The sequence below is a fragment of the Rutidosis leptorrhynchoides genome, chromosome 2 (assembly GCF_046630445.1).
Source record: "Rutidosis leptorrhynchoides isolate AG116_Rl617_1_P2 chromosome 2, CSIRO_AGI_Rlap_v1, whole genome shotgun sequence".
NCBI classification, from domain to species: Eukaryota; Viridiplantae; Streptophyta; class Magnoliopsida; order Asterales; family Asteraceae; genus Rutidosis; species Rutidosis leptorrhynchoides.
Window position 1 is genome coordinate 224482917 of NC_092334.1, and position 24554 is coordinate 224507470.

Below are 24554 nucleotides of genomic sequence, written 5' to 3' on the forward strand. Positions count from 1 at the left end.
GGAATATTTAACTTCGGGTATAATAATAATTTGTCAAGGACACTTGCAATTTATATTTATGACTGATGGACTGTTATGGACAAAAAAAACAGACGGACATATTGAATAATCCAGGACAAAGGACAATTAACCCAAGGGCATAAAACTAAAATCAACACGTCAAACATCATGATTACGGAAGTTTAAATAAGCATAATTCTTTTATTTCATATTTAATTTCCTTTATTTTATATTTAATTGCACTTCTAATTATCGCACTTTTATTTATTGTAATTTTATTTTATCGCATTTTTATTATTCGCAATTTCATTATCGTTATTTACTTTACGCTTTAATTTTAGTCTTGTATTTATATTTTACATTAGGTTTTAACTGCGACTAAAGTTTTAAAATCGACAAACCGGTCATTAAACGGTAAAAACCCCCCTTTATAATAATAATATTACCTATATATATATTTGTATTTTTATAAAAGTAAACTAATATAGCGTTGAGCTTTGTTTAAAGATTTCCCTGTGGAACGAACCGGACTTACTAAAAACTACACTACTGTACGATTAGGTACACTGCCTATAAGTGTTGTAGCAAGGTTTAAGTATATCCATTCTATAAATAAATAAATATCTTGTGTAAAATTGTATCGTATTTAATAGTTTTTCCTAGTAAAATATAAGCTATTTTATATACACCTCGTTCGACATCAAATACTAAAATTGCAAATGACAAGCCATCACCGTTTCAAAGGGGGAAACTACTCTTATTTAGATATAGATAGAGCCGAATTAAGAGTGATACATAGGTTTTTAGCTAATTCGATTACACAAAGGGGTAAGAACAAAGAAAAAGTAAATGAACAGGATTTGTTTTACCATATGTGTATTCGAGACCCACACAGCGCTGTAAGTATACCATATTGTGTGGGTTATTATTTATCAGCTATGGTTCGGGGGATGCGTCCACATAGCATAATAGGAGGTGGTATTTTTATTACTTTGATTGGTGAATATCTCGGTGTGGATATAAGTCGGGGGGGATTATTACTAGAAGAGCCGGAACCCCGCGACACTATAGGTTTAAATGTATACCATGGTGCTAAAGTTTTGAAGCGGCGAAATAACGCCGCAGTACGATACAATGGTAGACATCCACAGGTGGAGAGAAACCAGGAACAAGGTAATGTAGGAGGGGGGAATGAGATGCAAGAAATGCATAGGTTTATAGCTTCTCAGGAATACGAAAATGCTAGACAGAGAGCATTTGAAGATTGGCAAGTTCATCAGAACCAGATCATAGCGCATTGCCAACATATAGGTAGAAACTATATTCCTACACCGAAACCCGTCTTCCCTCCTTGGTCGATAGAGATGCAGCCACCATATCCTACGTATGACCCTGCCGAAGCATTCTATAGCACTTATGGTTATGCGTGGAACCCCTATTGGTACCAATATCATCCTTAGTTTAATTTTTTATTTTTTTTATTATTTTGTAATTTGTAATTATTGATACATTTAATATTTTTGTTAATATTGTAATCATTTTTATAATTTCTAACTTTTATTCTTAGATTTTAATAATTTTTAAATGTGGGGTAATAAACCAAACTTCAAAAATATGTATATATGTTTGCAGTTTATCTTATGTACACAACAGGGTAAAACAACGCATTTTCAAAGACTGGCATTAAGTTCAGCAAAAAGCAACTAATTTTGACGACAAGATGCAAAATACATGTGAAATAACAACAAGACGGAATGAACAAATGATGTGCACCATTTATCATTCAGCAAACAAACGCCAATATATTCGGAAACTTTGGTAAAAATTTAATCATTTTCACACAAATCACCCTCAATAATTTAAATTGTTACTGATTTCTTGCAAATGAGGGCATTGCAAGATCTTAAGTGTGGGAAGGGGTTAAATTCTTTCGGATTTAAAAAAAAATAAAAATTTTTACTTTATACACTTGGTTACCATTAAAAATACTAGTAAAGCAGTAGTTGTATTAGAATCTAGTGCTCTCTGATAAAAAAGAACAGCCCTAGTCTTATATACTGACTACCCAATTCTAGTAAAATTTTTCAATTAAATGAATTCAAATCATGTTTATACATATTTATGAACGATAAAACTAGGTTTTAACACCGAAATTATTGTTACCTCGGAAAGGACATAAATTGAGAAACAAACTAAAATGTTAAAATTCATTTAAAATGGAATAGAGGACGATAAAAAGAAAAATAAAAAGCCAAGTGTGGGAAAATTTACCAAGTTATCTTAAACATATGTCACATATATCTGTAACAAATAATTGAAAATACTTTTGCTTTGGACTAAACTAAACTGTTTTACCCAATGAAAGAAAAGAAGAGATGGATCTACACGATGAATCAATTCCATCATTAAAAGGAAGTAAAGTCTTCCGAAAAAGAAACGCGCTTCTTGATTTAGGTCATGAAGTTGTCGTCCAGACCAGCTGTAGGTTGACGAAAAATCTAGAAAAGTCATCACTAAAATCAGCAGGAAATCCACAGACCTCAGCATTAAACAGGGTCGCCAAGTGGTCAGATTTATCCTAACCATGAGAAGGATTTATCTCATACAATGGGGGGCACCATGCAAATTAGCTGGATAAGACTAATGAATCAGATCCCCAGAAAGGATAATCTCCTTAAAGATTAAAAATCAGCTTTTAAGACTGATATTACTCAATCCTAGAGATTGACCTTAAAGATTGAGAATTCAAACTCATGGAATTCGATGATATCTAAACTCGAGCTTGAACGAGAAAATATTTTGATCAAAAATACAAACCGATTTGTTTTCTGAAAACCCATTTTCAATGCGTTCATTACCATTGAACGTAAAATCCTAGGAATTCACCTGGAATTCATTAGGTCACCTGAACTAAATCGGGTGTCAACCGTAAGAACGGTGGTTGAATAGCATGGTCAAAGACAGGACCTTGTGCCAGACCGAAAAATTATAAGGGTGAGCTTTACTATTGCTCCTACCAAGGATAGTAATTGCGTCCGACACGTTATAGACCATAATCAAAAGCATGTCACGGGACATTGCCTTAACAGTTGCTTGTTCAACGCTTTCCTTTACAACCGGACGGTAGTTTGCCGAAAGGTAATATACGGGACAAGTAAACTGGACGTGTTGCTTTCCAAATACAAGGTTAGCAAGTGGGTGACACAAAACCGCAAGTTTTGAGCTAAAATTTTCAAATCTGAAACCCACCAAACCCACAAAAATATTTTGCAAACACCGGTAAAGGGTTATTCCGGAAAACTTATCTAGGGTAAAAACTAGATTTAATTTTCAAAAGATCAAATGTTTTCATAAAGATCCAAATTCCTTAATGGATCTAAATTTTTATAGTCATGTGGGACTGTAAACCATATCGTTACTACCATAGTTTATACCGCCGTATAGAAATCACTGATGTACAAAGTGTGAAGAATAAAGAAGTGATTCTAGTATTTCAAGACAATATTGCTTGAGGACAAGCAACGCTCAAGTGTGGGAATATTTGATAATGCTAAAAACGAACATATATTTCATAGCATTATTCCTCAAGAAAGACAAGCTTTTAGTTGCAATTGTTCTATTTACAAGTGATATTCGTTTAAATAATAAAAGGTGAAGACAAAAGACAGATTCGACGAATTGAAACGACCAAAAAGCTCAAAAGAACAAAAGACAATCAAAAAGGTTCCAATTATTGATAAGAAACATCTCGAAATCACAAGAGTACAAGATTCAAAACGCAAAGTACAAGATATTAAATTGTACGCGAGGACGTTCGAAAATCCGGAACCGGGACCAGAGTCAACTCTTAACGCTCGACGCAACGGACTAAAAATTACAAGTTAACTATGTATATAAATATAATATAATATATAATTAATTATATTAATTATATATATATTATATATATATATATTAAAAACCATCGGCAGCAAGAAACTCCAAGGGTGTGAGCTGTAAATATATCTCCGCGACTCGCGGAGTTTTAAGGGCATTTTGCCGCGAGTCGCGGAGCCCCAATTTTCAACTCTGGCTATAAAGCCAACCGAATTCTGATCAAAATAAATCATCTTTTTTTCCTCTCATTCATACGAGTAATATATATATAATTTATATTTTAATTTTAATTTTAATTTTAAATCCTAATAATAAGGGTATGTTAGCGAATGTTGTAAGGGTGTAAGTCGAAATTCTGTCCGTGTAACGCTACGCTATTTTTAATCATTGTAAGTTATGTTCAACCTTTTTATATTAATGTCTCGTAGCTAAGTTATTATTATGCTTATTTAAAACAAAGTAATCATGATGTTGGGCTAATTACTAAAATTGGGTAATTGGGCTTTGTACCATAATTGGGGTTTGGACAAAAGAACGACACTTGTGGAAACTAGACTATGGGCTATTAATGGGCTTTATATTTGTTTAACTAAATGAAAGTTTGTTAATGTTAATATAAAGATTTACAATTGGGCGTCCCTATAAATTACCATATACACTCGATCGGACACGATGGGCGGGGTATTTATATGTACGAATAATCGTTCATTTAACCGGACACGGGAATGGATTAATAGCCACTAGAATAATTAAAACAGGGGTGAAATTACATTCAAGGGTAATTGGTGTAATTGTTAACAAAGTAGTAAAACCTTGGTTTACACGCAGTCGATAACCTGGTGTATTCATTAAACAAAGTATTAAAACCTTGTTACAATTCGAATCCCCAATTAGTTGGAATATTTAACTTCGGGTATAATAATAATTTGTCAAGGACACTTGCAATTTATATTTATGACTGATGGACTGTTATGGACAAAAAACCAGACGGACATATTGAATAATCCAGGACAAAGGACAATTAACCCAAGGGCATAAAACTAAAATCAACACGTCAAACATCATGATTACGGAAGTTTAAATAAGCATAATTCTTTTATTTCATATTTAATTTCCTTTATTTTATATTTAATTGCACTTCTAATTATCGCACTTTTATTTATTGTTATTTAATCGCACTTTTATTTATTTTTAATTATCGCAATTTTATTTTATCGCATTTTTATTATTCGCAATCGTTATTTACTTTACGCTTTAATTTAAGTCTTGTATTTATTTAATATTAGGTTTTAACTGCGACTAAAGTTTTAAAATCGACAAACCGGTCATTAAACGGTAAAAACCCCCCTTTATAATAATAATATTACCTATATATATATTTGTATTTTTATAAAAGTAAACTAATATAGCGTTGAGCTTTGTTTAAAGATTTCCCTGTGGAACGAACCGGACTTACTAAAAACTACACTACTGTACGATTAGGTACACTGCCTATAAGTGTTGTAGCAAGGTTTAAGTATATCCATTCTATAAATAAATAAATATCTTGTGTAAAATTGTATCGTATTTAATAGTTTTTCCTAGTAAAATATAAGCTATTTTATATACACCTCGTTCGACATCAAGTATTTTTGGTGCCGCACCTAGTAAAAATAGTATTATGCTTTAATCGAATGGCTTGTCGTTCGAGGGCAATGCCCAATTTTAGTAATTAGCCCAACATCATGATTACTTCGTTTTAAATAAGCATAATAATAACTTAGCTACGAGACATTAATATAAAAAGGTTGAACATAACTTACAATGATTAAAAATAGCGTAGCGTTACACGGACAGAATTTCGACTTACACACTCAAACGATCATTATGATAATAATAAGATCAAAAACTTGATGTGGTAGCGTGAGGGTACGAAATAGTATTATTTTTACTAGGAAATACTACAAAATATGACACAAGTTTTATTAATTTACGGATGGGATATACCTAAACCTTGCTACAACACTATAGGCAGTGTACCTAATCGTAGAGTAGTGTAGTTTTTAGTAAGTCCGGTTCGTTCCACAGGGAGCTAGTGATTACGTACTATATTTTTATAAAACTATATTTATGTAAATATATATATATATAAGTAGTAATATTATTATAAAAGGGGGTTTTTACCGTTTAATGGCCGGTTTGTCGATTTTATATTTTTAAGCGTAAAGATAAATGACAATAATTAAAGTGCGTAAAATAAATAAATGACGATAAATAAAATAACAATAAATAAAATTGCGATAGAATATGAAATAAAAGGATTATGCTTATTTAAACTTCCGTAATCATGATGTTTGACGTTTTGATTTTAATTAATTGTTACTCGGGTTAATTGTCCTTTGTCATGGTTTATTTGATACCTATCTGGTTTTTATCCATAATAGTCCATCGGTCATAAATATAAAGTGCGAGTGTCCTCGTCAAATTACCCTTATACCCGAAGTCAAATATTCCAACTAATTAAGGATTTAAACTGTGACGCAGTTATCACTTCTGTCAACAATTACACCAGTTATCACTGTATGTAATCTACCCCTGTTTTGATTAGATATGAATATTAATTTACCCACTTGATCAGTTTGAATAATCAATTACCCAACCCGAATAATTAATTAAATGATTATAATAGATTCCATATGAACGTCACTAAATAGGACAACCATAATCATTATTAATTATTAGGATAATTAATTTGAAGATAGGTTCGACAGATTCCAATGAGTTGTCACTCAATTAGACAATACCCCCCATCTATTAATAGTCAATAGTCCAATTTCCACAAGTGTCGGTCTTTTGCCCAAACCTTAATTATGGTACAAAGCCCAATTACCCAATTTTAGTAATTAGCCCAACATCATGATTACTTCGTTTTAAATAAGCATAATAATAACTTAGCTACGAGACATTAATATAAAAAGGTTGAACATAACTTACAATGATTAAAAATAGCGTAGCGTTACACGGACAGAATTTCGACTTACACACTCAAACGATCTCTATCATAAATCTTATTATTATCATAATTTAAAATTAAAATTAAGATTATTGTTATATCTTATTAAGTTAACATTATGATAGAGATATAGAATATAGATATTGATAATTGATATTGATAAATAAGAAAAAGATAGAAAAAGGTGTGATCTTCAATCGATCGTTACATAGCCTTTTATAGGCTAAATTAGAAATTGAATTTTCATTTACGACCCCTGAACTATGCTCAATTAACAACTTTTTATTATTTAATATTATTCTTATTATGAATTATTTAAATATTATATTTTATTCTTGTGCATAGTTGACTCGTAATGTTTACACCGTTGCGTCGAGCGTTGAGAGTTGGTTCATGTCCTGGTTTCGGATTTTCGAACGTCCTTTCGTATAATTTAATATCTTGTACTTTGCGTTTTGTAACTTGTACTCTTGTCATTTTTAGACGTTTCTCATCAATAAATTGAACCTTTTGAATTGTATCTTGTACATTTGAGCTTTTTGGATGTTTTGGTCTTTCAAATCTTCGTTTTTGTCTTTAAATCTTCATTTTCGAGCGATTTGCGTCTTTCGTCTTCGCACTTATTTATTTAACTATTACAACTAAAAATAAGGAAATTACATTTAAAAACTTTACATATTGGAACGATATTGCTACTAAATATATGTTCATTTGGAGCACTATCAAATATCCCCACACTTGAGCGTTGCTTGTCCTCAAGCAATGCAGAACTTGAAATAAAAACATACATGAATCACTTTTTTATTCATCACATTTTGTACATCAGTGATTTTGATATAGCGGTATAAACAATGACAGTAATGATGGTTAAAGGTGGGTGTGTCATCCACAGTTGCCTCGGGTTTAGGTCAACGACACTTGCAATCAAATAGCCGATTTACTTTCGGTTTCCAAAGCAAAGTGCACATTTGAAAGGCGGTTTACAGTCCCACATGACTATAAAAATTTAGATCCTTTAAGGAAATTGGATCTTTATGAAAACATTTGATCTTTTGAAAATTCAAGCTAGATTTTACCCTAGACAAGTTTTCTGATTTAATCCACTATCGGTGTTGCAAAATATATTTGTGGATCAATATTTTGGCTAAAAACTTTTAGGTTCGTGTAATCCACTGCTATCCCGGTATCGGAAAGCACACATCCAGTTTACTTGTTCCGTATATTACCTTTCGGTAAACTACCGTCCGGTTGTAAAGGAAAGCGATGAACAAGAAACTGTTAAGGCAATGTCCCGTGACATGCAGATGATTATGGTCTTTTAACGTGTCGGATGCTAGAACTATCCTTGGTAGGAGCGATAGTAAAGATCATCCTATGATTTTTCGGTCTGGCACAAGGTCCTGTCTCTGACCATGCTATGCAACCACCATTCTTACGGTTGACACCCGATTTGGTTCAGGTGACCTAATGAATTCTGATGAATTCTCAGGATTTTACGTTCAATGGTAATGAACGCATTGAAAATGGGTTTTCAGAAAACAAATCGGTTTGTATTTTTGATCAAAATATTTTCTCGTTCAAGCTCGAGTTTAGATATCATTGAATTCCATGAGTTTGAATTCTCAATCTTTAAGGTCAATCTCTAGGATTGAGTAATATCAGTCTTAAAAGCTGATTTTTAATCTTTAAGGAGATTATCCTTTCTGGGGATCTGATTCATTAGTCTTATCAAGCTAATTTGCACGGTGCCCTCCCCATTTTACAAGACAGACCCTCTCATGGTTAGGATAAGTGTGACCACTTGGCGACCCTGTTTGATGCTGAGGTCCGTGGATTTCCTGCTGATTTTAGTGATGACTTTTCTAGGTTTTTCGTCAACCTACAGCTGGTCTGGACGACAACTTCATGACCTAAATCAAGAAGCGCGTGTCTTTTTCGGAAGACTTTACTTCCTTTTAATGATGGAATTGATTCATCGTGTAGATCCATCTTTCTTTCAAATGTATTACAGTAAACCGGGTAAAACTGATTAGTATCGTCCAAAGCAAAAGTACCTGCAATAATCTTGTACAAAAATATGTGATATATGTTTTAAATTGAATAACTTGGTACATTCTTCCCACACTTAGTTTCTTTCTTTGCCTTTTTATTTTCTTTTATTTCATTTTAAATGAATTCAAGCGTTTTAGGGTGTTTCTCAATTTATGTCCTTTTCGAGGTAACGATAATTTCGGTATTATCACATAGTTTTCACCGTTCATAAATATGTATAAACATGATTTTAAATTCATTTAGTTGAAAATTTTTCAAATTTTCACAAAATTTGGCAAATAAACTAAGTGCAAACCCGAGAGAATTTATAACCCTTCCCCACACTTGAGATCATGCAATGCCCTCATTTGCATGAAATCAGACTATAATTATAAATTCATGAGGGTGATTAGTGTAGAAAAGTGATTAAAAATACCCAGTTTGTAAGCATATTATTTTACATCACATTTGATATTTTGCTTCTTGTCGTCAAAATCAGTAGCTATTGCTGAACTTAATGTTAGTCTTTGAAAGTGCTCTGTTTTACCCTGTTTTGTATATAATAAAATACAAACATATATATATACATATTTTTGAAGTTTGGTATATAACCCCACGTTCAAAAAATTATAAAATATAATATTTTTTTTTGGCATACTTTATATCAATAAAATTAAAAATAATGATAACAAAATTTGTCGCCCCGCCCTCGGGTAAAGCAATTTCGGCTCAACGACCTAGTCTTCAACTCACGACGAATTTTAAAAATCATATTTTTAACTTAATGAAATAAAGTAAATTTTTGATTTTAAAAACATAAATTAAAATGCATATTAATTTCATATAAAACCTAAAAAACAAAAAAAATTCAGAATGGAGGGAGAAAACTAGTTCTTTAGTGTCTGCTAGCGGAAAAGACCAATCGGATTCCATTCTCGGAACTACACGAGAACAGAACAACTAACTCTAGACAGCATTTTCTTTTTAGAACATTTGAATCTCCCCACACTTAGGTAGCTGTGGTGTCGAGATTGTGATTAACTTCATCGTCAATTTCTTTTGGTCCATAATCAACTTGCATATCTGTGACTTTTTCTTTAAGCCAGTGCCCGGCTTCTTCCGTAATATCCCAAAATTCAACTAGCTTCGCCTTTTCTTTAGGCGACAGATTGGATACTAACCGGTTACATAACTTAAAGTTCCCCTTACTTTTAGCATTAATAACCCGTTTAAAAAGTTTCTTCATTGAACTGTTAATAACGGGGTCATTTAATTTCGTATCAACAATGGGGTTCCTTGTTATCAAGTTATCATTAGGTGTTACTTCATTTTCCCCACACTTAGGCGTTTTATTATTGCTAAGCACTACCGTTGGAGTTGGTAAAACCACATGGTTCTTACCAATTGTTTTTACTGGTTCAACGGTTTTGGCTGGTGGAGATTTAGACTTTCGAATCATAAAGGTGATCGATTTTTCATCATTACTAAGTGTCATTCTACCATTTCCTACATCAAATAACGCCCCGGTGGACACTAAGAATGGTCGACCTAAAATTAGAGGAATGTTTGGGTCCTCTTCTATGTCAATGACAATGAATTCGACTAGAAAGGTTAAATTACCTACTTGAATGGGTAGGTTGTTAGCAATTCCAACTGGGTGTTTAATGGTTTGATCAAAGAGTCGAACACTCATATCCGTTGGACTTAACTTACCTACTCCTAATCTCTTATATAATGAAAGAGGCATAACACTTACACTTGCACCTAAATCTGCTAGTGCATCATACATGACACAATCACTAAGTAGACAAGGAACAATAAATTCACCCGGATCACCTATCCTAGGAGGAAGTTTTGGTGGAACTGTCTTCACCGGGTTTACTTCTACGGCTTTTGTTTCTTGTACTTTCTTATTCTTTTTCTTCTTCTTTCCAGAGGTATCACAAACTTTATTACCTATTACTTGCTCATACTCAACTCCTTTTCTTGGAAACGGGATGGGTGGTCTGTATGGTGCCACCACTGGCTTTACATACTCGGGTGGTGGTGGTGGTGTAACTTCTTCATTGTTACTTACATCTAAAACCTTCCCATCTTCTGATGCTGGTTTTTCAGAATTTGTTGAAACCATATTAACATTTTCATTCCGAGGATTTACTTCAGTATTACTCGGTAGCTTTCCTTGTTTCCTTTCACTCATCAATCTAACAAGAGTACCTACTTGTTTTTCTAGATTCAAAATAGAAGCTTGTTGAGTTATAAATGACTGATCAAACCTCTCATTCGTTTGAGTTTGAGTTTCAATAAATTGTGTTTGAGATTCAACTAGCTTAAATACCACTTCTTCCAGATTTGACTTTTTCTCTTCGGTTTGTTGTGGTGGTTTATACAAGCCAGGTCTTTGTTGATTGAAAGTGTTGTTTTGAGTTGGTTGGTTATTCGGACCTTGTTGGTTATACGAGTTATTGTCGGGTCCTTTTGGATTGTAAAGAATGTTTTGATTTCGATTGAAGTTTGGCCTTGGCGGTTGATAATTATTCTGATAACTATTTTCCAGCCTTTGGTTCATGTAGACAACATTCTCACGTTGTTCCATCGTTTGTTCAATGTGACAGTCTTTCATTAAGTGTGGTCCACCGCATTGCTCACAACTGATTCGTATTGCGTGAATATCTTTATTCATCTTTTCCATTCGTCTTTCGAAAGCATCCATTTTTGCGGAAACGGAATCAAAGTCATGGCTAGAATCGGCTCTAGCCGCTTTAGATGAACGAAAAATATCTTTTTCTTGATGCCACTCATGAGAGTGGGAGGCTGTGTTATCAATAATTTTGTAAGCTTCAGTTGCGGTTTTCTTCATAATGGAACCACCAGCTGTTATGTCGATGTCTTTTCGTGTAGCAACGTTGACACCTTGGTAGAATATTTGTACTATTTGATAAGTGTCTAAACCGTGTTGAGGACATCCTCTCAACATCCTTCCGAATCTTGTCCACGCCTCATATAATGTTTCATTTGGCTTTTGCGCGAACGTAACAATTTCTCCTTGAAGTCTCACGGCTTTAGATGCCGGAAAGAATCTTTTAAGAAATTTCTCAACTAAAACATCCCATGTGTCAATCGCCCCTTCAGGTAACGATTCTAACCAATCTTTGGCTTCTCCCTTTAAAGTCCAGGGAAACAACATGAGATAGATCTGCTCATCTTCCACTTCTCGGATTTTGAATAGTGTACAAATTCTTTTAAACGTACGAAGGTGTTCGTTAGGATCTTTATTCGGTGCACCACTGAATTGGCATTGGTTAGTTACCATGTGTAGAATTTGTCCTTTGATTTCATAATCTGGCGCATTAACTTCTGGCTTAATAATGGCGTGACCTTGGCCCGTGCGTGTGGCTCTCATTCGGTCTTCCATACTTAGAGGTTCCAGATTTTCCATAATTGAATTTGTTGAATACGAATCACTAGAAGATTCTGATTTAATGGTTTGTGGTTCAGGAGGAATGATTAGTGGTTCTGGATCTTGGAATTATCCCTGAATATTCTCCGGATTCTCAATTGTGAGGTCGGGTTCAAAAGATGGATTATCGGAAATTTGAGTTGGAGTTCTTGGTCGACTAGATGATGATTCTAAAGAAAAATCAACGGCGACAATATTTGTTAAACGATGTCTTGATCGAGTTACAGGTGGTGAACGTATGAAAGGTGGTGAACGTTTTGCTCGGTGCATTCACAGAATATCCTATTAGTTATAAAAATAAGAAAAACTTATATAAGTTATCCAATTAATAGACTTTTCTGATTTTGCCCACGTTTCGAATAGCCAAAAGATGCAGCAGAGGGGCAGGATTCGTTTGGTCTCAATATAATTGAGTACTGTTTGGCTCCAATAACCCGGTCCACGTACAAATCCAACTATTACTACGAACCAGAAAATTTTGATGTCTATCAATTTAACCACTTAAAATAAATTTTCGTAATTTTAAGAAATTTAGAGAAGAAGTAGAATAAAAATCTTATCCTAAAACTAGAATAGCGAGAAATAAGAAAGAAAAAGATTGCGCGTCGAAAAAGGTCGAAAAATAGGCGTCGAAAAATAAAAATAAGAAAGTAGCGCGAAAAACGGCGTCGCAAAATTCTAAAGCACCTAAATCTTAGTCTAAGGAATAAGCACTTAAGGGATTTTACGGCAAAGCCTAAAAATTCTAGAAGTAAAAATAACTATGGCAAAACTAAACTTAATACTAAAAGTTGCGACTATAGTCTAAAAATCTAAAGGTAATAAAACTAAAAAAAACATTTTTTTTTTATAGACAAAATCTTAAAAAAATATATATATATTTTTTTTAATATTTTTTTTTTTTACGTTTTTTTTTTTTTTTTTACGTTTTTGTTTTTTTTTTTTACGTTTTTTTTTTTTTTAAGTTTTTTTTTTTTTTTTACGTTTTTTTTTTTAAAAACGAATTTTTTTTTCTAAAAAAAACGTTTTTTTTTACAATTTTTTTTTTTTTTTAAAAAATGATTTTTTTTTACAAATTAATACTTTTTTTTATAATTATTATTTTTTTTTTCAAAACTTTTTTTTAATTCATTTACTATTCATGAAAGACAAGCTTTTAGTTGCAATTGTTCTATTTACAAGTGATATTCGTTTAAATAATAAAAGGTGAAGACAAAAGACAGATTCGACGAATTGAAGACGCAAACGACCAAAAAGCTCAAAAGAACAAAAGACAATCAAAAAGGTTCCAATTATTGATAAGAAACATCTCGAAATCACAAGAGTACAAGATTCAAAACGCAAAGTACAAGATATTAAATTGTACGCGAGGACGTTCGAAAATCCGGAACCGGGACCAGAGTCAACTCTTAACGCTCGACGCAACGGACTAAAAATTACAAGTTAACTATGTATATAAATATAATATAATATATAATTAATTATATTAATTATATATATATTATATATATATATTAAAAACCGTCGGCAGCAAGAAACTCCAAGGGTGTGAGCTGTAAATATATCTCCGCGACTCGCGGAGTTTTAAGGGCATTTTGCCGCGAGTCGCGGAGCCCCAATTTTCAACTCTGGCTATAAAGCCAACCGAATTCTGATCAAAATAAATCATCTTTTTTTCCTCTCATTCATACGAGTAATATATATATAATTTATATTTTAATTTTAATTTTAATTTTAAATCCTAATAATAAGGGTATGTTAGCGAATGTTGTAAGGGTGTAAGTCGAAATTCTGTCCGTGTAACGCTACGCTATTTTTAATCATTGTAAGTTATGTTCAACCTTTTTATATTAATGTCTCGTAGCTAAGTTATTATTATGCTTATTTAAAACAAAGTAATCATGATGTTGGGCTAATTACTAAAATTGGGTAATTGGGCTTTGTACCATAATTGGGGTTTGGACAAAAGAACGACACTTGTGGAAACTAGACTATGGGCTATTAATGGGCTTTATATTTGTTTAACTAAATGAAAGTTTGTTAATGTTAATATAAAGATTTACAATTGGGCGTCCCTATAAATTACCATCTACACTCGATCGGACACGATGGGCGGGGTATTTATATGTACGAATAATCGTTCATTTAACCGGACACGGGAATGGATTAATAGCCACTAGAATAATTAAAACAGGGGTGAAATTACATTCAAGGGTAATTGGTGTAATTGTTAACAAAGTAGTAAAACCTTGGTTTACACGCAGTCGATAACCTGGTGTATTCATTAAACAAAGTATTAAAACCTTGTTACAATTCGAATCCCCAATTAGTTGGAATATTTAACTTCGGGTATAATAATAATTTGTCAAGGACACTTGCAATTTATATTTATGACTGATGGACTGTTATGGACAAAAAAAACAGACGGACATATTGAATAATCCAGGACAAAGGACAATTAACTCAAGGGCATAAAACTAAAATCAACACGTCAAACATCATGATTACGGAAGTTTAAATAAGCATAATTCTTTTATTTCATATTTAATTTCCTTTATTTTATATTTAATTGCACTTCTAATTATCGCACTTTTATTTATTGTAATTTTATTTTATCGCATTTTTATTATTCGCAATTTCATTATCGTTATTTACTTTACGCTTTAATTTTAGTCTTGTATTTATATTTTACATTAGGTTTTAACTGCGACTAAAGTTTTAAAATCGACAAACCGGTCATTAAACGGTAAAAACCCCCCTTTATAATAATAATATTACCTATATATATATTTGTATTTTTATAAAAGTAAACTAATATAGCGTTGAGCTTTGTTTAAAGATTTCCCTGTGGAACGAACCGGACTTACTAAAAACTACACTACTGTACGATTAGGTACACTGCCTATAAGTGTTGTAGCAAGGTTTAAGTATATCCATTCTATAAATAAATAAATATCTTGTGTAAAATTGTATCGTATTTAATAGTTTTTCCTAGTAAAATATAAGCTATTTTATATACACCTCGTTCGACATCAAGTATTTTTGGCGCCGCTGCCGGGGAGCTATCTTAAAAACCGGAAGCGCAACGCTAATATAAAAAAAAAAAAAGATTTTTAGTTACTTTTATTAAAAGTCGTTTTTGTAAAAATACGTTTTAAATATTCGAAAATATAAAAAGAAAAAAAAAACAAAAATATTAGTATTTTTAAGATTTTGTTAAATATTTAAGTTTTATAAGTTTCTTTATTTCTATTTTAGTTTATAAAAATATAAGTTTTATTTTAAAATCTTTTATTTATTTAAAAAACAGAAAACAGAAAATAAAAAAAAAAAAAAAAAAAAAAAGAAAAACGCGCAAAAAGATAAATCTGTCAGCTCAAATTCTGAACCCCGCGACTCGCGGGGTTTTCTTCTTTAATTGCCGCGACTCGCGGAGATCATCTGACAGGCGACAAGGAAGCCCTAATCGAGCATTAATTACGGATATTATTAATTAATTATTATTATTACCTAATTTGTATTATTATTATTATTAGTTTTATTTTTAATTTTACTTTTTATTTAATTTAATGTATTTAGTATAAATTAGTTTAATAAAATTATAAAATTAGTAGTTTTATAAAATAAATAATATAAAAATAAAATTTTTATAAAAATTGTACTTTTTACAACTTTTTGTATATTTTTATATTTTGTCCCTTTTTAATCGTTGTAGCGTAATATTTGTATTTTTAGCTCATATTTAATTTTAAACTTAGTTTTTGCTATAGTTATTTTTACTCCTAGATTTTTAGGCTTTGCCGTAGAATTCCTTAAGTGCTTTTTCTTTAGACTAAGATTTAGGTGCTTTAGAATTTTGCGACGCCTTTTTAAGTTTTAGTTTCTTTTTAAGTTATTTTCATTTGGGATTTAGTTTCTACTGTAAGCTTTAATATTTTTAGACACCTTTTACTATGTACCAATTATCATTCCAATTAGTAATTTCAATTTGCGATTATAATTTTAAGTTAGTTGTAGTAATAAGGTTAGGTTAGTTAAGTATTTTTAAGTTTTTATAAGTTTCTTTTATTTTTCCGTCACCTTTTATTTTTCAACCATTTTTTCTTTTTCGACCTTTTTCGACGAACTCTCTTTTTCTCTCTTATTTCTCGCTATTCTAGTTTTTAGGACTTAGAATTTTTTTTTTTCTACTTCTTATCTAAATTTCTTAAAATTACGAAAATTTATTTTGAGTAGTTAAATCGATAGACATCAAAATTTTCTGGTTCGTAGTAATAGTTGGATTTGTACGTGGATCGGGTTATTGGAGCCAAACAGTCCTCAATTATATTGAGACCAAACGAATCCTGCCCCTCTGCTGCATCTTTTGGCTATTCGAAACGTGGGCAAAATCAGAAAAGTCTATTGATTGGATAACTTATTATAATTTTTCTTTCTTTTTTAAAACTAATAGGATATTCAGTGAATGCACCGAGCAAGACGTTCATCACCTTTTGTACGTTCACCACCTGTAACTCGATCAAGACATCGTTTAACAAATATAACCGCCGTTGATTTTTCTTTAGAATCGTCATCCAGTCGACCAAGTACTTCAGTTCAAATTTCCGATAATCCATTTTTTGAACCCAACCTCACAATTGAGAATCCAGAAAATATTCAGGAACGGTTCGTAGATCCTGAACCATTAAACTTTCCTCCGGAACCACCAATCATTCAAACAGAGATTGTTGAGGAACGAACCATTAAATCAGAATCATCTAGTGATACCGATTCAACAAATTCAATTATGGAAAATCTGGAACCTTTAAGTATGGAAGACCGAATGAGAGCTAAACGCACTGGCCAAGGTCACGCAATTACTCATCCAGACATTAATGCGCCAGATTATGAAATCAAAGGACAAATTTTACACATGGTGACTAATCAATGCCAATTTAGTGGTGCGCCGAAGGAAGATCCAAATGAACATCTACGTACCTTTAATAGGATCTGCACACTATTTAAAATACGAGAAGTGGAGGATGAACAGATATATCTCATGTTATTTCCCTGGACTTTAAAGGGAGAAGCCAAAGATTGGTTGGAATCGTTACCTGAAGGGGCGATCGATACATGGGACGTTTTAATTGACAAATTTCTTAAACAATTTTTTCCTGCATCTAAAGCCGTAAGACTTCAAGCAGAAATTGTTACGTTCACACAGAAGCCAAATGAAACTCTATATGAGGCATGGACAAGATATGGAAAGTTATTAAGAGGATGTCCGCAACATGGTTTAGACACCTGTCAAATAGTACAAATATTCTACCGAGGATGCGACATCACTACAAGAAAAGACATAGATATAGCAGCTGGTGGTTCTATTATGAAGAAAATCGAAACTGATGCTTACAAAATTATTGATAACACTGCTTCCCACTCACATGAGTGGCACCAAGAAAAAGATATCATTAGATCATCTAAAGCAGCTAGAGCCGATTCTAGCCATGACTTAGATTCCATTTCCGCAAAGATAGATGCTTTCGAGAGACGAATGGAAAAGATGAATAAGGATATTCACTCAATACGAATTAGTTGTGAGCAGTGTGGAGGACCACATTTGACAAAAGATTGTCTCAGTATTGAATTAACAATGGAACAAAGAGAGAATATTTCATACATAAACCAAAGGCCTGGAAATAATTATCAGAATAATTATCAACCGCCAAGACCGATTTACAATCAAAACCAGAATTATAACCGAAATATTCCATACAACAACCAACAAGGTCCTAGCAATCAACAAGTATCCAATAATACTTACAATCAGCAAAGACCGAATTTTCAAAACAAACCACCACAACAAACCGATGATAAAAAGCCGAATTTAGAAGATATGATGACGAAGCTAGTTGAAACTCAAACGCAGTTTTTCACATCTCAAAAACAAACCAATGAACAAAATGCTCAAGCATTTAGAAATCAACAAGCTTCTATTCAAAATCTAGAACAAGAAGTAAGTAACCTAGCAAGGTTAATAGGTGAAAGAAAACCGGGAAGTCTACCAAGCGATACAAATGCTAACCCCCGGAATGAAACAGCTAAAGCTATTACCACAAGAAGTGGAACAACACTTAAACCACCTGAAATACCTGTAACTTCTGATGAAACTATTCCTACTACACAAGAACCACAACCTGATCAAGATAAGGAAAAAGAACCGGTAGTTGAAAAGGTTAATGAAGATAACACAGTTAAGGATAAACCTTATGTTAAACCATACCAACCACCACTTCCTTACCCGAGTAAAATGAAGAAAGAAAAACTTGAAGCCGAGCAATCCAAATTCTTGGATATGTTTAAACAGATAAATGTAAATCTTCCTTTCATTGATGTAATTTCAGGAATGCCAAGATATGCTAAATTCTTGAAAGATCTAATCACGAATAGAAAGAAAATGGAAGAACTCTCGGCTGTTACTACGAATGCTAATTGTTCAGCAGTGCTGTTGAATAAGATACCAGAAAAACTATCTGATCCAGGAAGTTTCACAATTCCATGTTTTCTGGGTAGTCTTAGTTCAATAGAAGCATTAGCAGATTTAGGTGCTAGTATAAATCTAATGCCGTATTCACTATACGCTAAACTAGACCTTGGAGAATTGAAACCAACAAGAATAAGCATACAACTAGCCGATAGATCAATAAAATATCCTAGAGGGATAATGGAGAACATGCTAGTTAAAGTTGGTACTTTAGTATTTCCAGTAGATTTTGTTGTTTTGGACATGGAAGAAGATTCTCAAGTTCCTCTCATATTAGGAAGACCATTCTTAAACACGGCTAAAGCAATGATAGACGTGTTCGGTAAGAAACTGACCCTAAGTATAGAGGATGAGAGTGTTACCTTTTCAGTGGATAGAGCAATGCAACAACCACAATCTGCAGATGATACATGTTATTATATTCAAACTATAGATGCACATGCAGAATTATTAGAAGAATTTCCAGAATTACAAGGAACAGGAGAATGTTCTTTAGGAGAAAGTAATGAACCAATTGATGAAGCTGAAATGTTAGCTACACTTATAGCTAATGGATATGAACCAACAACAGAAGAAATTCAAATGCTAAAAGAAGAAGACAGATATCGATATAAATCATCGATAGAAGAACCTCCGAAATTAGAGTTAAAGCCACTTCCAAACCATTTGGAATACGCTTATTTACATGGTGAATCTGAATTACCTGTAATAATATCGTCTTCTCTTACTGAAAATGAGAAATCACAACTCATTTCTGTGTTGAAAGCTCATAAACCAGCCATTGCATGGAAGATTCATGATATTAAAGGAATAAGTCCTTCGTATTGCACACATAAAATCCTTATGGAAGAAGGTCATAAAACGTATGTGCAACGTCAACGAAGACTAAATCCTAATATGCAAGATGTAGTTAAGAAAGAGATTATTAAACTGCTAGATGCAGGTTTGATATATCCAATCTCTGATAGTCCATGGGTAAGCCCAGTTCAATGCGTGCCTAAGAAGGGTGGCATGACTGTCATCACAAATGAGAAAAATGAGCTTATTCCTACTAGGACTGTAACAGGATGGCGTGTATGTATTGATTATAGAAAATTAAATGACGCCACCAGAAAAGATCACTTTCCCTTACCTTTCATAGATCAAATGTTGGAAAGATTAGCCGGAAATAGTTACTATTGTTTTCTAGATGGATTTTCCGGATATTTTCAAATTCCAATAGCACCCGAAGATCAAGAGAAAACCACATTTACGTGCCCTTATGGTACTTTTGCTTACAAACGCATGCCATTTGGACTTTGCAACGCCCCTGCAACCTTTCAAAGGTGTATGATGGCAATTTTTCATGACATGATAGAAGAATGCATGGAAGTATTCATGGATGACTTTTCAGTCTTCGGTGATACATTTAAATCATGTCTAGTTAATCTGGAACGAATGCTAATTAGATGCGAAAAATCAAATCTAGTACTTAATTGGGAGAAATGCCATTTCATGGTTAAAGAAGGCATCGTTCTTGGACATAAAATTTCAAAAGAAGGAATTGAAGTGGATAGAGCTAAAGTAGATGTAATTGCTAAACTTCCACATCCCACCAATGTTAGAGGAGTTAGGAGTTTTCTAGGGCATGCCGGTTTTTACCGACGTTTCATAAAAGATTTTTCTAAAATTGCCACTCCTATGAATAAACTCCTAGAAAAGGATGCTCCATTCATCTTTTCAGATGAGTGTATCAAATCTTTTAATATTCTTAAAGAAAAACTCACTAATGCACCGATCATGATAACACCAAATTGGAATCTACCATTTGAACTAATGTGCGATGCAAGTGATTTTGCAATGGGAGCCGTTTTAGGACAAAGGATTGAAAAACGATTTCAACCTATATATTATGCTAGTAAGACATTACAAGGAGCACAAACGAACTATACAACTACTGAAAAAGAACTCCTTGCTATTGTCTTTGCTTTTGACAAATTTCGATCATATCTCGTTCTAGCAAAAACGGTGGTCTATACCGACCATTCTGCTCTTAGATACCTATTTTCAAAACAAGATGCTAAACCAAGATTAATCCGTTGGATCTTACTCTTACAAGAGTTTGATATTGAAATCCGAGATAAAAGAGGAGCAGAAAATCTCGCCGCTGATCATCTTTCTCGTCTTGAAAATCCCGAATTAGAAGTTCTGAATGAATCGGCCATACAAGACAACTTTCCTGATGAATATCTATTGAAGATAGATTATAAAGAAATCCCATGGTTTGCAGACTATGCAAACTACTTAGTTTGTGGATTCCTTGAAAAAGGATTATCGTACCAAAGACGAAAGAAATTCTTCAGTGATATAAAACACTATTTCTGGGAAGATCCACATCTGTTTAAAAGTTGTCCCGATGGAATAATACGCCGATGTGTATTTGGAGATGAAGCTAGTAAAATTTTAAACCATTGTCACACAGGACCAACAGGAGGGCATTATGGGCCTCAACTAACAGCAAGAAAAGTTTATGAAGCTGGATTCTATTGGCCTACAATTTACAAAGACGCACACCTTCTTTGCAAATCCTGTAATGCATGTCAAAGGGCCGGAAGAATAAGTCAACGTGATGAAATGCCACAAAATGTCATCCAAGTATGTGAAGTATTTGACATTTGGGGTATTGACTTTATGGGTCCATTTCCAAAATCTCATAATAATTTATATATACTCGTAGCCATTGATTATGTATCTAAATGGGCGGAAGCACAAGCTCTCCCAACTAACGATGCACGAGTTGTAGTCAACTTTTTAAAACGTCTTTTTGCAAGGTTTGGAACACCGAAAGCTTTAATAAGTGATCGGGGTACTCATTTCTGTAATAATCAACTTGAGAAAGTTCTTAAAAGATATGGAGTAACTCATAAAATCTCCACCGCATATCATCCACAAACAAGTGGACAAGTTGAAAATACCAACCGAGCCTTAAAACGTATTCTAGAGAAAACCGTAGGATCAAATCCGAAGGAATGGTCCATTAAATTGGAGGATGCACTCTGGGCTTTTAGAACAGCCTACAAAACTCCAATTGGAACCACACCTTTTAGACTTGTTTATGGAAAAGCATGTCATCTTCCAGTAGAAATTGAACACAAAGCATTTTGGGCTTTGAAGACATGTAATCTTGATTTACATGAAGCCGGACGTCTACGATTAAGTCAACTAAACGAATTAGAAGAATTAAGACATGAAGCATACGAAAATTCGTTAATCTATAAAGAAAGAACGAAGAAATGGCATGATAAAAGAATCAGAAGTTCAAAAGAATTCAAAGAAGGAGACAGAGTTCTTCTTTTCAATTCACGATTCAAGCTATTTCCTGGAAAATTGAAATCAAGATGGTCTGGACCATTCATAGTCAAAAGAGTTTTCCCATACGGAACGATAGAATTGATAAATTCAAATGGGATTGAATTTAAAGTTAATGGTCACAGAGTTAAACATTACATACATGTTCCGATGGAAGTCGACAACGAAGTTAATCACAATTTCAATACCACAGCTAACTAAGTGTGGGGAGAATCAAGTCTTTAAAGGATAATATATATTTCTGTTAGAGTTAGATTGTCTGTTTTCGTGTAGTTCTCGAAAATGGAACACGTATGGTCTTTCCCTAGCAGACCCTAAAGAACTAGTCTTCTCCCCCCATTCTGAATTTTTATTTTTTTAGGTTTTTACGAAATGAAGACTGCCTGTGAACTAAACCATGGTCTAATGCTACACGCTTTGATCACTAAAAGAAATAATGATATATTACCGAGCGAATTAGTATCAGTAATCAGAGAAAGAATGGACGGAGTTAGAAAAGGATCCAGATGCGAAGATAATAAGTTACAATTTGGTAAAGGAAAATCAAAATCCGCAGCGAAAAGAAGAGCACGACACCTAGAACGATGTCACAAATGCAGAAAATGGTCACATGGAGGTAAATGTTCAAATAATCAAACCTATTCAAATACCGAATTTGTTACTTTATGCAGAGACGGACCGTTCATATGTTTAGAAGAAAAGACAATGAATGCTCGAGGTTACGCCTATGCAGCCATGGAAAACCAATTAAACCGACTATCTTATGAATATAATAGATCATATAACTAAGAAATCTATTTCACAGGTATGTCTGTACAGTTTTTATTTTTATTTTTATTTTTAACCTTTTGATAATAAACGCTAATTTGTTCGCTAAAAAGTATTAAATTGGTATTAAATAAAATTAGGTTTGGCGACCGAAATTATTGATATCCTTCAAAAATTTATTACATCACTGCGAAATTTAACGTTTATTCTTAAGGTATAAATATCTTTAATCAATCAACCCAAAATATTTCAAAAATTCGTCATGAGTTAAATTAGGTCTTGGAACCGAAATTACTTTACCGAAAAGAGGGGCGCATATTTTTGATAATATTTGATTGATTAAAGTGGGATAAAAAGACAAAAAGATTTTTAATTTTATTTTTACCATATTTTTAAAAATTAATATTTAAATCTTAAATTAATATTGTAAACTTTGTAAAAACAATATATTTAAATTGTAAATATTTGAAAAATTAATATAAGTTTGGTATGAAATATGAATTTTTAAATTAAGTTTGGTGTGAATTTTTAATTTTTAAAATATGAAATTTTAATTTTATGCATTTTAAATTTTGAGTTTGGTGTGAATTTTTAATTTTGAATTTTATATTTAAGTTGTGTGAATTTAAAAACAAAAATTTACTTTATCTCATTAAGTTAAAAATATGATTTTTAAAATTCGTCGTAAGTTGAAGACTAGGTCTTTGAACCGAAATTGCTTTACCCGAGGGAGGGACGAGAACTTTTATTATCATTATTTTTAATCTTACTGAATTAGAGTATGCCAAAAACATTGAAAAAACCCAAAAATCTTAGCTTTTAAAACAATCGCTACAAAAAGACAAATTTTAAAATTTTGTCGAGGGACGGACTAGGACATCGATCCGAAACGACCTCGTCCTAAATAACAAGGGAAACAAAATTTTAAAATTAATTTCTTAATTGTTTTATAAGTTAAGGATTATAAAAAAAAAAAAAAAAAAAAAAAAAAAAAAAAAAAAGAGTAAACTCCGCGACTCGCGGAGTTTGCAGTGCAAAACCTCCGCGAGTCGCGGAGGGACCAAAACCCAGAAAAAAATAAAAACAGCTGAAACGATCAGTAAACTCCCACCAACAAAAACACAGAAAAATACTGCGAAAAAGAACTCAAAAAAACCCGAAAATCACCCCCAAAAATCCCAATTTTTAACCGTTAATCACCAAATTTTTTGCTAAAATCATGTTGAGAAGGATGATATCTAAGAACTACTCAAGAAAAACGGTAAATTTCTACACCTAAACACCATTTAATTCGAATTTTAGTGTTCTTGAGCTATTTTTTCCCCAATTTAATTTTGATGCTTTTTAGTGTAATTAGACTTAAATTGTTTATGTATTATGCTTGTATAACCTAGATTGATGTTGTTTAACATGATTAGAAGCTTTAAACTTCAAATTTTGAATAATCTAGGGTTTGTGTTCTTGAGCAATTTGGGACTTTTTGATATAAACAGGTTATGGCCAATTTTTGTCATGAATTGTTGCTAAATTGAGTAGTGTAACATGTCTAGGTAGTT